Source organism: Strix uralensis, chromosome 3 (genome assembly GCF_047716275.1).
Source record: "Strix uralensis isolate ZFMK-TIS-50842 chromosome 3, bStrUra1, whole genome shotgun sequence".
Classification (NCBI taxonomy): domain Eukaryota; kingdom Metazoa; phylum Chordata; class Aves; order Strigiformes; family Strigidae; genus Strix; species Strix uralensis.
In genome coordinates this window covers 86,876,323-86,891,172 of record NC_133974.1, presented here as the reverse complement: position 1 = coordinate 86,891,172, position 14,850 = coordinate 86,876,323, and the positions used below count along the sequence as shown (strand labels likewise).

Genomic DNA, 14,850 nt, shown 5'->3' with positions numbered 1-14,850 from the left:
CTGTTTCATTTTAACTAGGAGATAATAATACCTTTGGTAGAAAAAAGTGGGAGGATTTTTGAACCGCTGCTACTGGAAAGCTCAAAGAAATGTTATAAAGAAAATACACAAGTAAAACTGAACCGAAAAAACTACATTTTTCATTGTCCAAGCTTAAAAAAGGAAAGAAAAGGAAAGTGAAATACAGGCTGAAGTGAAATTTCAGTTTGTCCTAATCCAAAACAAGAAACCCCAACCTTTAGCTTAGCAGTGCTAGATGTCACCCCACATCTTTAAGTAAGATAGAAACACAGCCAGATGGCGTATATCACCATCAGTTTTATGAACACTTCTATAGTACTTCCTCTTAATGTTTTACTTTTTAGGTTTAACCTTCTGCATGAGCTAGCCAAGCAGGATGAATGAAACTTTTCTGCATCTATTCATTGCTCTTAATCATTAATAATCCCAGAACTTCACATCAGTTTGAGGGGTGAGGGGAAAAGTGGCAGCCCTGAAGTTTTCTAGTATACATGCTCAGGTCAAGCATAATTTACCATCTTAACCATTAGAATAATCAAGTTTCTTACAGAAATGTTTATTTTTAGGACAAAACACAAAAACAGTATGGTAACTAAACTGCCAATAATAACCTGAAACTGGCCATGAGTTAGGTGCAAGACTTTCCATGATCCATGCAGAAATTAAATTAATAATTTAATATTGTAGATTCAACAGTTGCCAATGGATCCACAAAGTCTTGCATTTGTTTACAGTGAGACCAGAAGCAGCAGCATTACCAATTGAAAAACCCAGTGAAAGTCCATCAAAAGTTATTTTTAATATAGTAAAAAATAAATACATAATGGAGGAAAATAGCTGCTAAACCAAAAAAAAAAAAAAAAAAACCACCACCACAGTTTCAAACACATGATCAATTAAAAAAAATTCTGAGTAACTGAAAGGAACAATCTTGAAATTCAGTTTTTTGGTATGTCCAACATTAAGATTTGGAAACACTCTCCTTATGACATTGGAACACCTGATTCCAACTACAATACAGAAAACAGGATAAAAGTCATGCAAGTCACACAACCACAAAAGGCTACAACACAGGCATTCTTGGTATTCAACTGTTCTTGTCATATAAATCAATACACAATGCAAATAATTTCTTACCCATCCCATCATGTGAGCCATATCAAGGAAATGTTCCCACCTTATCAAAACTAAAGCATGAAGTTTTGGGGTTTTTTTTAAAGGAACCTTTGCTTTCCATAACAGCTAAAAAAACAGTAACAACAATGAACTTTAAGAGAAGCAGAAGCAAAACTGTAAAGCTGTTGAGAAATGAATGCATTATTCCTAGAAACAAACCAAACAACCAACACGTCAAGTGAAATAAGTTGATGAGATCTGACACTGAGAAAGATACTGATCACCCATATGACTCATTGCACCATGGAAAGTTTCAAACTGATATAAAAAGGACAAGAAATCTGCATGCTAATATCGGTAAGTTGCTAGATATTAGACATTAGCTACATTAAAAAGTAATTAGTACATTACAAATTGTTTCAGTTGCAATATTTTTTTCTTGGAAACAACATATCTGATCATATTTATCTTTGAACTTCCATTTTCTTAACTTGCAAATATGACAGCAAGTTAGAATTGTGTATGTGTGCTAATGTTGTGGGAAATAAAGTAGGCAAGATATACTTTTTTGTGTATTATTTTCTTTCAAGTGAAGTTCAGTTGAGATCATATCTGCTTTTTTAGGCCTCAACACCTTCAGCTATATCCTGGATCTTAATGGATCTCCTGATCATTGCCGTCAGCCTACAAGAGTTGCATAATCCTCATTCTTCTGTTTCATATATTTAAAAGTTTGATTTTACCATACCCGTGATTCAAGAGCTGCTCCTGGCAGCTTACATTAGCAGCAAATTTGCTCATGAGTGCCCTGAAAAATTTCAGCATGTAATGCTTCACAAAGGTTCTGCACTCCAAGTACCTATTTACTGAACCACACTTCTGTACGGCAGACTCAAAATATACTTACTTGAGTGGCTGAGATCCTTACGCTCATTTTTTTTTAACCTAATTCATTTTTTCAACCTAATTCAAGAAGGTGTTTAGTACAAATCTATAAAAACTAAATCCATGCTTGCTTAGCATTCCTGAAGAGAAAGTCTTTCCAGAATCATGATTTTCATTTTACAGCTTAACATTGTTATTTGGGAAGGAGGCAGGGGAGCAGACTAATACACACTATTAAGAATCATACTATCTATTCAGCTTCAATATTTTATTCACAGATGGCAATACATCACACTGAATGCAGAAATGAATATGACAAATGACATTTTTCTTCCCCAAACTGGATGGAAAGGTAAATAGCTTTAAAACTGTCTTCTTCGCAGATTGTAAGAATGTGCTTTTAACAATGGATCACTTGGATTGTGCTTATGAGAAACATAGCTCATATAAAATTTGATCTTCAGAATCATAGTAATGAAAATTAGACTTGAATGAATACCTTAATGAAATTGTTACCAGTAAAATAAACATCCAGTACCTTTGATCGCTGGGTAAACATCCGATACCTTTGATCGCTGGGTATGAATCTATGGAAGTTTTATATTAGAACAAAACACTCATCAGTTCCCAAAGACTTTGGACATTAAAGAGAAACACTAAGAAAGAGAATGTCCAAATTCATACAGATTTGTAACTTAAAGTTCTATCCATGAGATCCAGCTCAAGCTAACATAAATGAAGAGGAAAATCCAAAATTTCTAGACAGACTGCAGCAGAAAGTGGTCACATCTCAGGCAGTTTTTAAAAACTAACTGAAAGGTTTCTATGTATTAAACCCACTTGGCCTTTTTTTTTTTTTTTTAATCTCCTACCGTTTTTCAAGGATGAACAAACCTACTGCTATTTTTAGAAATCTTTTTTCAATATTGGTTGCACATTTTTGCCTCTTTAGCATTCCCTTTGGCAAACAAACACAGCTTTCATTGAGTTGAGCGAGAATGAAAATTACTGACTCAGTAGTGAACAGTATAAACACCGTCTGCTCCTTCTGAAAAGGACAGTTCATCTTCACAAGTATCTGCACCTTCCATGTACTAGCTTTCACAAAACTACTTAATTTTTTGAATGGAGATATGGAATGGAGGAAAAGTAATAGTAATTGAAAAGTAATAGTAATTCATGGTTTTATTTGGAAGTCTTAGTAGGCATTATGCTTTTTCAGTGAAAGCTGCATGTATGACTGAAAAGGAAAAATCTGACAATCCAAGGCATATACCTATGACTGTCTATCAACAGGAAAAATCAAATGTTGTCTTCAGTTTTGTTGATATATTCCCTTATCACGCTGCAGTTTAAGCCCAAAGAAGAGAACCAATACATCTGCCTACCACATCATCACTAGCCAGTAACTACTGAACAGCAGTTTCCAGAAATGGAGCTACAAATTATTCTCACTGCTTTTCTATTCATATTAGTTCCCTTTGCATTGTACAGCAATATTTTTAGCAACTATTTTCTACAGCACAACCCTTTACCCCTAGAGTTGTAGCCCTGTAAGCTTCTCTTCCACACACATTTGAAGATTAGCCCATTCAACTGTCTGCTTCAGTGTAGACCTTTTCCTTTCTTTCAACAGCGTTCTAAAGTCGTTCTTTGGTAGCTTTTTTTATGCTGCATTCAGACACTAGAGATCATATTTTTCTGTCTTCCAGAGAAAAATCTATATCCTTCCTCTTACGAGTGAACTCTTCCATCTCTTTCCACGGGAAATCCAAGATAACTTTATACAAAACAGTAACTAGAAAAATAATACAGACAAAGAAATTTGAAATAAACAACTCTATCCCCTACCAAGCCTCCTTACTAGATTTAAATCCCCCTGAATTTAACTCAGCAGCTCCAGACCCAAGATGGGACTTTTTCAGAAAGAAATTTTTCAGTCCTCCCTAAGAGACATTTTGTTAAAGTGACTTTGCTCATTCTCTATGTATTGGGAGATGCTTTCTGCAATAGGTATTGTAGAAAGATGTTTACACACGTAATCCAGGCATCATTTGTCTTCCAAGAATCCTGGAAGTAAGATACACTCAGCAGTTCTTCCCTATAGGCTTTTGTAATGCTCTTTTAGCTTTTATTATAGAATTTTCTTTAAGATCTCCCAGTTAACAAATCTGGATCACTACGCTAATAAAAAGAACAACCAAGAGATACAACTTGAAGAGAGATTACAAGCTCTGACTGCTTGAAAACGGCAACTTTGACATTATGCAAAGGGCTCCAGAGGGGTCTCCAATAAGAGGTGTTCTGACAAGAGAAAGCTGTGGATCTGTGGCCTTGGATGCAATTGTATTTTCAATATTTTCCTTCTACCAATTATTACTTGCAAGGTTCATAGTCTGGCCAGGGGAACCAGAGAACGTCTGGTGAGTGGTAGGGGCATTACATATAAGGAAACATACTTTAGTAATATACAGAAAAGACAGCCTTGACATCCAGTGAAGCACCATTATGAAGCAGCCACCCACTGCATCAGGGGAAGCAAGAGTCCACACAGTGACCCCTCCTCCCCAGGAACCTGCCACATCCTTCCCAGGATCTCTGACACAAGTATGTTCTTCCCTCAGCACCTGGAGTCGCGTTGTTCCATTCTTCTGTCTTTTACCATCCCCCTTCTTTTCTCTGTCCTGTATATACGCAAGAGTCACAGACTCCTGGGATAGTCCTTTCAGACTTCCCTCCTATAAGCACTACTCCTCCTTTGAGCATACTCTTTATTTCCTTAATTTACAGCTTTCTTGTTCTTACCCTTCATCTTTCCTTATGCTCCCTTCTCACACAGCCTTCTTCCACTGCAATCAACATCCTCAGAAACGTAGTTCCCCCTAAAAATGTATAAGCTTTCACTACCTCAAAATCTATCACAGACAATTATACCAATCATGGACTTGCAGTCCAAGACAGTTCCACTTCATTCCACTGTTCCTCAGGTATTTGGCACTTCCACACCCCTTGTGCCTCCCGATTTGTGTGTGTATATACGGATAACTTCCCTTGTCTGCCTGTTATAAAAAAAGATGACAAGGTAAAATGCAAATAGCAATCCATTTTGATGAAAGAGAGAAGGATGCTTCAGCTGGTGAAAAAGTAGAGATAAAGCACTACCTAATTCTGACTTCATAAATTTGGATTGTTTGATGTCCAGCTAATCCTGAAACCTACATAGGGTTTTCCCCACACATCCACTTTCAGGGCTGAAGAACAGGTACCCTTTGAGAGAAGATGCAGCAGTTTATGGTGCAACATCATTGTTAGAGATAAAAATCTGCAGAGTATTCCACAGTGTGATGTACTTTATCTCCGAGGAGACACAGTGTGCTGTAATTATTTTGTTAGAAGCAAGTATGCCCCTTTGTACAGCAATTGGAGATGATTAATAAAAAGATAAGTCTGAAAACTTTCAAGTTCTGTTCTTCCATGACAGTTTTGAGCGCCTGCATTACTCCCCTTCTTTTAAAAAGAAAGTTCCTTAATCCTTTGAATATTTCTTACTATTGTGCTCATTACATATTGAGAGTGAAATCTCCTACTAATTGTCTGCAGTGAAGTTCGAAAGGATTTGTTGCTATAGCAATACTTCGTGTTGATTCAGAAATTAATGATAAAAGAAGTGGCAATTAGTACTATTAATTTTTACTAGAGAAACATGTGAGTGCTAAAAGGCTTATGGCCAAAAAAAGCAGTAAGATTTTGCATAGGTGACCAATATAGAGCTTGCAGCTATAAACCCAAGCATAATGGATATTTCATGCTTCAGTACACGCAGCATGAGTGTTGCTGCCTTAATGCTCCGAGATGGACCCAGCCTCTGTTGTGCTCCAGGAAGTCCTACGAGAGCACAGGGATGTGTCTCCTTTCATACACAATAGCACCCTGTGGGACAAGCTCCTTTACGTTAGTATAAGGAAAGGGAACTGAATAATTTCTCCACAGATTTTACACTGTTCTTTCAAGTGTTTTGCAGAGACCTTTATTTTGCAGTTTTAGTGAATGCAAGTGTGTTGCTTCAAGATAATGACCTGCCTGCTCTCATTCCTGAGTAATAGCCATGAAGACGATAAGTGTTATCCAGGTCATATGAAACCAAAAGTAGTAACCAATATTCTACACTAAGACTGCTATTATCTCAACAAATTATTTGGGTTTGTTGCAGCCCAGTACCTTCCATGAAGTATTTAAGGTTTTAGAGAGAATTGTCTCTTTTTTTTTTTCCCCCTCCAGATTTGCGTTACTATTTCAATCCCATAAAGGATAGTGTGGCTCTACATAACTGTAATACAAGGCTGAAGGAAGTGAAATGCTTTGCTGTTTCAGTCTGTACATAGTAAGATTTTTTTATAAAAGTATGATTTGACAGCCTTAATAATGTATTTTCTGCTACTAGAAACCCACATAGTTACTGAACTCAATAAAATTTGCTTATTTCATAATTATAGAGTCGTAGGCTAGTGGCAGATTGCCCCTCAGAGCTATTTTATAAATCCTTGTGGATGATATATAACTTTTTTTTCCCCTTCAAAACTATCAGGGTTATTTCCTTTAGATGCTACAGATGATACCTCAGAGCTCCATGCAGGAATGTTGGGAAGATTTCTCAAAAACCATTAACCCTAGATGCTGGAGGGGCCTTCTCCTGCTTAGGACAGGCAGGAATAAGGATGCTGCAGAACAATGCATGTTGTCATGATTTGTGATGGTTTAGCCCCTGCCGGGGTCTGAGACCACGCAGCCGCTGCCCCTCCCCCACAAAAGGAGTGAAATACAAAGCCCTGAGACTGAAATAAGGAAAGGTTTAATACAACAGAGCAACAGCAACACAACAAACAATAACAATAACAGTAATAGTGATAACAATGAACAGAGCAAAGTATATATCGATACAGCAAAGAGAGAACCGGCTGTGCCAACCCACGCGATCACCAATTCTTCCCGCACTCGCGCCAGGATGTGACGTCAGCATGGTATATGAATAACCCGGCTAGAGCTTCCCCCCCACTGCTGGGGAAACTTAACCCTATCCTGGCTAAACCAGGACATGATTCTATAGACTTCACGTGGAAAGAGGTCCCTTTACACCTCACATGGAGCTCTAACACTCACGAAGTGCCCTTGGCATCTGGCTCCAGTACACCTAATGCTGTCAAGTAAGGTAGTAATGGACAGAACAGTACACATGAACACAGCTAGAGCTAAGCAGGCAAACATTGCCCCAAACACCTCAGCCAACCACAGGCATTGAGATGAGATCATTTTCTCTAACAGAAGTGAAGCACATCAACAGAGACATGTCCTAGAAACTCCAAGCATTTTTTTTTTAATCCTGTCTGCCCCCAAATTTCTCAGTCCTCTGTGAATTTATAAATGAGAGGGAAATCTCTGACTTCTTGTATTATAAGCTTTTGTATGTCACGATTAATCTTTTTTCATGGCAATATACTGGGAACGCGCAAGGACAGATTATCATCTACACACGGTGAGAGATTATCCTTACACGTCATCACACTGCTTTCTCATTCAGATCGGGAAAGAAGAAAAAAAAAATAAGATATACTCATTATAGAGCACAATTCCATCAACAGTTGAATGTAACTGGACAATCCTGAATCCCCCAATCACATTCACTATACTGACAAGGACTTGCTACATACTAGCAGAGCAGCCACAACCTCCTGGAGATAAGTACCAGGCATAATGCTGACAACAGGGACTGGACAAATTATCAGATGGTTGGTCTGCATGGAGCTCTGTAATACTGTGGCTATGCTACTGTATTGCACCTGACTAAATGAACAAAAGCCTGAATTTGCTTGCCGGAAAGATTTCTAAATTAAACAGAGTTTTGTTTACTCCAACTTAAGAACAAAAGCCCAGAAAACAGAGGAGAAAAGGTAAATGGCATTGACAAGTGGCTGCATTTTCGAATCATATCCAGGAAAACATTTTCCCATAATCCATACTGTAGCTGTATTATTAAATATTTCTCTGTAACTATCTCCACCAAGATTAATTTACAGAAGTATCAAACTGCCTCTAGCTCTCATTTCAGCCACAGAATATTTATCATTTGTAGTATAAATTACATCTTTTGTTTTTCCAAATATTTTCCAACCATAGAAAAGACCTTGCCTTCAGTTTGCGAACATCTAATGAAGAAATTCACTTAAGCCTACCTTCCTTTACACTAATTGATGCCTCCAGCATGAAACCACATACTTGGAATAGGTAAGAGGGTTAATCTTCCATCCCCTCTTACTTTACACACAGTAATTTCAACAATCTGTATTCAGGAGAATGGCTTTTCCTTGCCCTCACTGAACCTCCTAGCCAGGCTTGCATGCAGAAGGTTGTGTTCTGATAGCACTCAACCAAGGCACAAGGAGTAGAAAGTGTCACAGCATGCTCTTATCCTCTCTTAAAACAAACATAAGATAAAGAACTCCTGAGTGTGAAGTCCCAATCTAAATATGGCACACCAGGCTTATACTAAATTCATTTATTCTGTTTTGCACCCCAACAGCATCAGGAACATACCACAGTGTATGTTCTACAACAGTTTGTTGGATGGACTGAGAGGCAGTTTGTGCATCTAGAGGTAGAGTTGATATACACTCTCTCAGCATCTCTAACGACAAGAGTTTCACATGTTACAGCAGCTGTGCAGTCTAGTAGAACTGATGTTCTTCTATTGAAGAATGAAGTCATGGAGGATGTAGCAACATTGTTGAATGTATTTGCAAAACAGACTACTTTTGGCATTACCAGGCTCTTTCTTTTCATTCCAAGCTTACAGATCCATTTAAACTTCTGTTACATATTCACAAACTAAGGTACTTAAATATAGCTGAGGATACTGATAGAGATGGCACTGCAGATCCTCCCCCACATATTCTTATCCATACTGCTCCTTATTTTAAAGCCTAATTATGTCTTTACTAAATGAAAAGCTGCCACTACAGTAAGGGATACTAATAATATTAGTAAACTGTTCTATCATATTATGTACTAAACTCAGCAACCATGCATTTACATACACTGAGCAGATCTTTCATTGCTTTCCAGTATCTCACAGATACTTTGTCTCATCCTCAGAGCACCAGGTCTTCCTAACAGCAAGCAAGCCATAACAGAATAATGGACAAAGTTAATTAAGGTCATCCAGATCGCTTCAAACTTTCTTCTAGTGTCAAGCACCTTTTGCACCCCTTCCCCTTCCTTTTTGAGTCATATAACACTGCGTAAGCACAGTAATTGCTGTCACAAAGTACGCATTTAGGCTGTCTGCTAAAATCCAGACTGAGGGAGGAGGGAAGGTATGAACACAAGATCCATAATGTTATAGTATTTACATAGCAGAAATTTCCACCTCAGTCATCACAAGATTTTTCTTTTGCATTTCAGGATTTGATCCTAAAAACATTCATAGCATTAAGATGAAAATCCAAATACTAATGCAAGAAAGGGAGGTTGAATAGTTTTAAAGTAGCAGCTATAGCTTTAGAATGAAGAGTGTCTTAAGAGAGTGTCTTAAGTGTGACAGTGTTTCAGACCAGCTTACAAATTAACCAAGATATTTTAATCCTTACATCCGTAGAACTGTAATTTAAGACACTATTAATGGAGCACTGTGTTTGTGATGTTTCGTATGGTCATGGTTGGTTTTCACCATGAAAACCTACTTCTCAGACTGCTACTCTAAAATATATTGATAGGTTGTTGGATGCAGACTATATTACTACAAGTAATATGAAATCTAAACTTCCTTCAGTAACAGAAATAAAAATGGATTGCACTTTACCATATACAGATACATGATATAAAGTATGCAATCGGCTGCCTTCAGAAAGTTACTATTCATCTACTTTAAAATTACATGAATTCACATCTCGCAACAGTTTCTGTAATAAATTAGGTTCTATTTCTTTTGAATGAAACGTGAAAGGATACAAAGCTGAATTTCTGGGTTTGGTGGTAGAGTGCAGCTGGTAGAAGAAAAGAAGAAAACTTGCAACCTGTTTTGATATACCTGGCAGCAAGTCAGATGAATTTCATACTGGATTATCCCTGGAGTATTTCATTGCTTTGCTACTAAAATCTTAGCAAAACTGCTACATCCAAAATAGTCCAAGAGAATGGTTTTCAGTGTTTCAGTTCAAGTCAACTGATTCTTCTTCCCTAAAGCTGAAGTTACCCTGTTAACATGCAGACGGCATCGAAGCAAAAACACATCACTTTGAATGAGATTCAGGACTGGAAACTGTAATCTTCATAATGCTCTACAGGGCAATAATGTACATGAAAAAGCTTCTGGTAATAACAGAACTATTAAAAAATAAAGGAAAAAATTTAAAAAAAAAAGCAAAACATGAAAACTTTTTAGGACACACAACATCAGAAAACCCTGCAATACTTCTTCCATGCCACGGAGAATTGCTACCGTACAAGTGACCGGCTTGCTTCCATGCTGAGACACATTTCTGAAAGCCACCAAACCGGGCTTCCCTTCTGGAAAAAGCAGCGAAACCTACTGCAGTCCTGATCCAACACAAGTAAGCAAACCAGAAACTGTCAGATTAAATATACAGAAGGAGATGAAATAAAAATCAATATATCGTTCACTGGCTTTGAGGTGTATACGTATGTAAATAAAAAAAGTATGAACATTTCAGTCAGTGTAGGGTGTAAACAGAGGAAAATATATTGCTTGGGCAAAAACATCCTCAGGACATGTCCCGGCTTCTGTTTGCCTTTTTTTAAAGTTTCTTGACGTGTGTCAGCAATATTGAAGTTACAGTTCTTCTGTCTGTGACTATTTCTATATATGGTCAGCACAGATATTTGCTGGGATTTGCATTTTTCCAAAAGCAATCCCAGACAATCAGAAGAAAACCCACACGAGCAGATCCATAGCCCTGCACACATGAGCCCATCTGGGTTTCTCTGCCCTGAGACTCACATAGCGAAGGGAATACAGGTAGCTCTGGTTTTAAGTAAATACTCGGGCTCTGCTTCACACACTCCTGTGGGTGCGTTGGCAGCGCACACCCGGCCCACTGATGCCTTCCCAAACTCCAGCTGCACGACAGCCCGCACTCCGGTACACAGCCCCGAGGAACCCGCTTCTCTAGAAGGGGAGAGACACCGCGCACAGTGCGCGGGGACGCCGCGGGGGCACCGACCGGCCGGGCGGGGGCCGCAAAGCCGCTCCGCGCTCCCGCACTGCCCCAGCGGGACAAGCCCGGCGGCCGGCGGCACGTCCAGCCGCGCTTCGGGACTCCCGTGCGAGCCGCCGCAGGACGGGACGCCCGCGGTCCCCGATCCCACCGGCCGCGCCGGAGGGGGAAGCCCAGGGGCGCGCACGGCGGGGCGGCCGGCACCTCGCCCCGCTGTTCAAGGGGCGCAGCGGCCCTCGGGAGCGGCCGCTCCTCAGAGCCCCGCGGGGAGGGGCGCAGCCTCGCCGCGGTCCGCGGAGCCCCCCGGCGGCCGCCGCCGCTCCCGCCGCCCCAGGCGCTGCCCCCCGCCCCAGGTGGCCGGGGAGCAGCAGGCAGCGGGGCCAGCGGCTGCTCAAGCCTCCCCGCCGCAGGGACCGTCCCCCAAACTTTCCCCGCGGGGAGCCCCGCCGCGGTGCCGGCCCGGGCGGCCGCGCACACCGCTCCCCGCCACCGGCACCCCCGCGCGCAAGAGAGGAAAACCGAACAAAAGCTCCTCAGACCTCCCGAACCGCCGTTCCTCTTCCTACCTGCCCGGTCCCCGGCGACCTCGCGCCGCCCGCTCCGCTCCGCGCCGCGCCGAGCCGAGCGCTCCCCGCGGCGCCCAGGTGGCGTTAGGAGCGCGCTTCCCACGGGCGGCGCGCCCCCGGCGGCCGGCACATCCCCGCCGGGCGCCGCCGGGAGGAGGGCGCTCCGCACCCGCCCGCGCCGCCGCCGCCGCCGCACCTGTGCCCGGGCAGCGGCACCGCCTCCTTCAGTCTCGCCCCCAGGGTGGGCGGGGGCGCGCCGGGACCCCTCGCCGCCGCCGCCCCGCCGCCGCCACCACCCTCCCCATGCAGCCGCCGCACGAGGGACACCCCGCCACCGCCGCCCGCCGCCCCGCGCCTCTCATTGGCCCGCCCGCCGCTGACCTCACGGGGACCAGCCCCGCCCCGCCCGCCGCCCCCGGCCCGGCCCGGCCCGAGCCGGTACCCCGGGGCCGCCCCGCGGGGAGCCCGGCGCGGTGGCGGGGCGGGCGGGCGCGCGGGCTGCGGCCACCGGGCGGCACCTCCGAGGCGAGGCACCTCCGAGGCGCGGTGCCCGGCGGCCCGCAGCGTCCCTGAGTCGGTGGGACGCTACGGGCGGACGGACGGACGGGCGGGGGTCCGCCCGTGGCCCCTGCCTCGGGGTGCAGGGGGTTCAAAACAGGGGTTTGCAAAATCCACCCCCCTGCCCTTGCAAGCTGCCTGCGAAGTAGAAAGGACTCACAGAAAATGAGATCATGTGGGGAAGTCTTCCATTAGTCTGCGATGGTTTCTCCTCTCCTTTTTTTCTTGGTATCTATTTTTACTGGGTTTAATTGAGACATATGAGCATCTTGCTTGAAGAGTGTGGTCCTGTTTGTGGAAAGTAAATAATTTTCCATTGCATATTAAATATCCCTCTTAATAGGGCATGTAACATCAACCGAGTCACATATCATCGTATAGCTCTGTAATGTATATTAATATGGTATTGATTCATTACTAGCAGTCTTTCAAAAGACCTGCTTAAAATATTCTCCCCTTTCAGCTAATCAGGGCGTGCTATGAACTCACAGCCAAATAATGCATTAATGTATGCTTATGCACCATTAAAACGTGTTGAAACAGAAGAACATAGGAAATCTTTCGTATTTTAAAGGATCCTGTAAATGTACACGATAAATTATTACATCAGTCTGAGGTGTCTCAGACTTCCATGTTTCCTCCGTTGTAAAAGATTAACAAATTTAACTTGAAATCATTCAACACGAAGAAAGTTCAGAATTTAGCACTTGTTTTTGCAGTCCGCATTGCTTGCGGTGAAGTTGCTCTGGCATAAGGGAGCAGGGTGTGTTCTGTTTGCCTGCTGGTGTATTTCTTGGTTACATGTAAGAGAAAAGTTTACCAACTGGTGCTCAGGAAAATATAAACAAAACTGCAGTGTATACTTTGGAGGGTTCTCATTCTCTATTAATTTAATAACTAGTATTATTTAAATTATCTACTGCTGCCAGAAAAAAAAAAAAAAAAAATTAAAAACGGGGTCCATCTTGCACCTTCTGCATTTGGTGAGGACGGATTGTCGGAAGACCCCTCCTCTGCTGCCCACAGGCAGCCAGCCCTGGGTGGCGGGACTCCTCTGGCCCCGGGGCGCTGCGCCGGTGCCACACGGGGAACTAGCATCCCCCATGTCAGGGGCTGCACCCCACAGCCTGGCACCAGGATTTTCACAGAATGTGCCGTGGGATCCTTAGTGACAAGCAGTCGTGACCAGAGCCTGTGAAAGAATATAGAAAATTCTCAACACTTAAAAAAAAACCTATGAAGCTGCTGTTTTTCAATGAATTCAATGAGGAATTCATACCGCTCTAAAAAATACCTGTGGGATGAAAAGGCAAAAAAAATTTCTTACACATGAAAAAATCAAGACTTTCCAGTGTGCAAAGATTCTTCTGTTCTTGAGCTCTGCATATGTTTGCTTTACTGCCCATCGATGCTTTTCCTTTTACCTTGCATCTAAAAATAGCGTCAGAAATAACGCTATACCCTGTAACACTAGGCTGGGGTTTCAGAGCAGCTGAGATCCTCTGTGATGGTGTTGTCTCGGATGACCCTTCAGGGCGTGCTTGTCCTTGGAGTTCTGCACCTCTGCTGCCGAGGGCTCAGCACTCCAGCATGTCAGAGATGAGGTCACAGGGTGCACCCCTGTTTTTTAAGATTATATTAGAAGTAGTGTCTTTCTTTTTACGCCACTAAAGCTGTAGCTGAAGAAAAATTCTGGATCATTTGACCGTCTTTTCCCCTTTGTCTCTTTCATTAGCTGTTACGTTTGCTTAAGGGCTTCCCAGTTGTGAGCACACAGAACATAGCTAAGATGACCTCAGGTTGAGGTGGATAATATATGAACACATGGACCATTCATACGGGATGAAAAAAAATCCCGAATGGTAAATCACAGTATGATTAGACCAGGGTCAAAAAGTACATAGCTTTGTATCTACTATAACCTCATTAATTTCTGAGGTTGTGGCAGAAATCATCTATGTGTATAATGCAGAATGTATTTTAGAAAATACATTTTTTTAAGATTCAAAGCAAGCTGAGATCAGCTTGGCTTTGAATTTGCCTTGCTTTAAGATGCATACCAATACTTTATAAATCAGGGCCCAGTTGCCTAGTACAACTGTGTGCCATAAATATATTTAACCTTGAGTCATGCAAAATGGGCCTTTAAAGCAAGCGTATACACATTAAAATCAATGATCCTGGAAAACACATATTGGATAATGTCTTGTATAAAGAAGTGTCAAGACAGTCAAGGAACTGTTTAGGGAAGCCTAAGGTAGGGGAATAAATTTTGCAGTGACACTGCTAAATAATACCCTTTACGGAAAAAATCCATTGACTTTAACAAGAACTTTGGATGAGCAGAGACCAGAAGTTCAAACCTGCATAGTAGGTATAATATGGTTCTTTACGATATATTGTAAAGAAGGAACAGAGGGGAAGATTAATTAGAAGACTGGGGTTTTTTTGGGTTTTGTTTTTTTTTTTTTTCAACT

General features: G+C 42.1%; 1 protein-coding gene across 1 annotated transcript in view; it reads right to left on the bottom strand.

Annotated features, from left to right (window-relative positions):
• The window catches only part of CHRM3 (cholinergic receptor muscarinic 3), a 290,659-nt gene extending 278,682 nt beyond the window's left edge, over positions 1-11,977 (bottom strand). Inside the window, exon 1 of the mRNA XM_074864823.1 lies at positions 11,816-11,977. The gene's annotated coding sequence lies outside the window, so the exon portion shown is untranslated. The remainder of the gene's footprint in view (positions 1-11,815) is intronic.
• Positions 11,978-14,850: the final 2,873 nt, after the last annotated feature.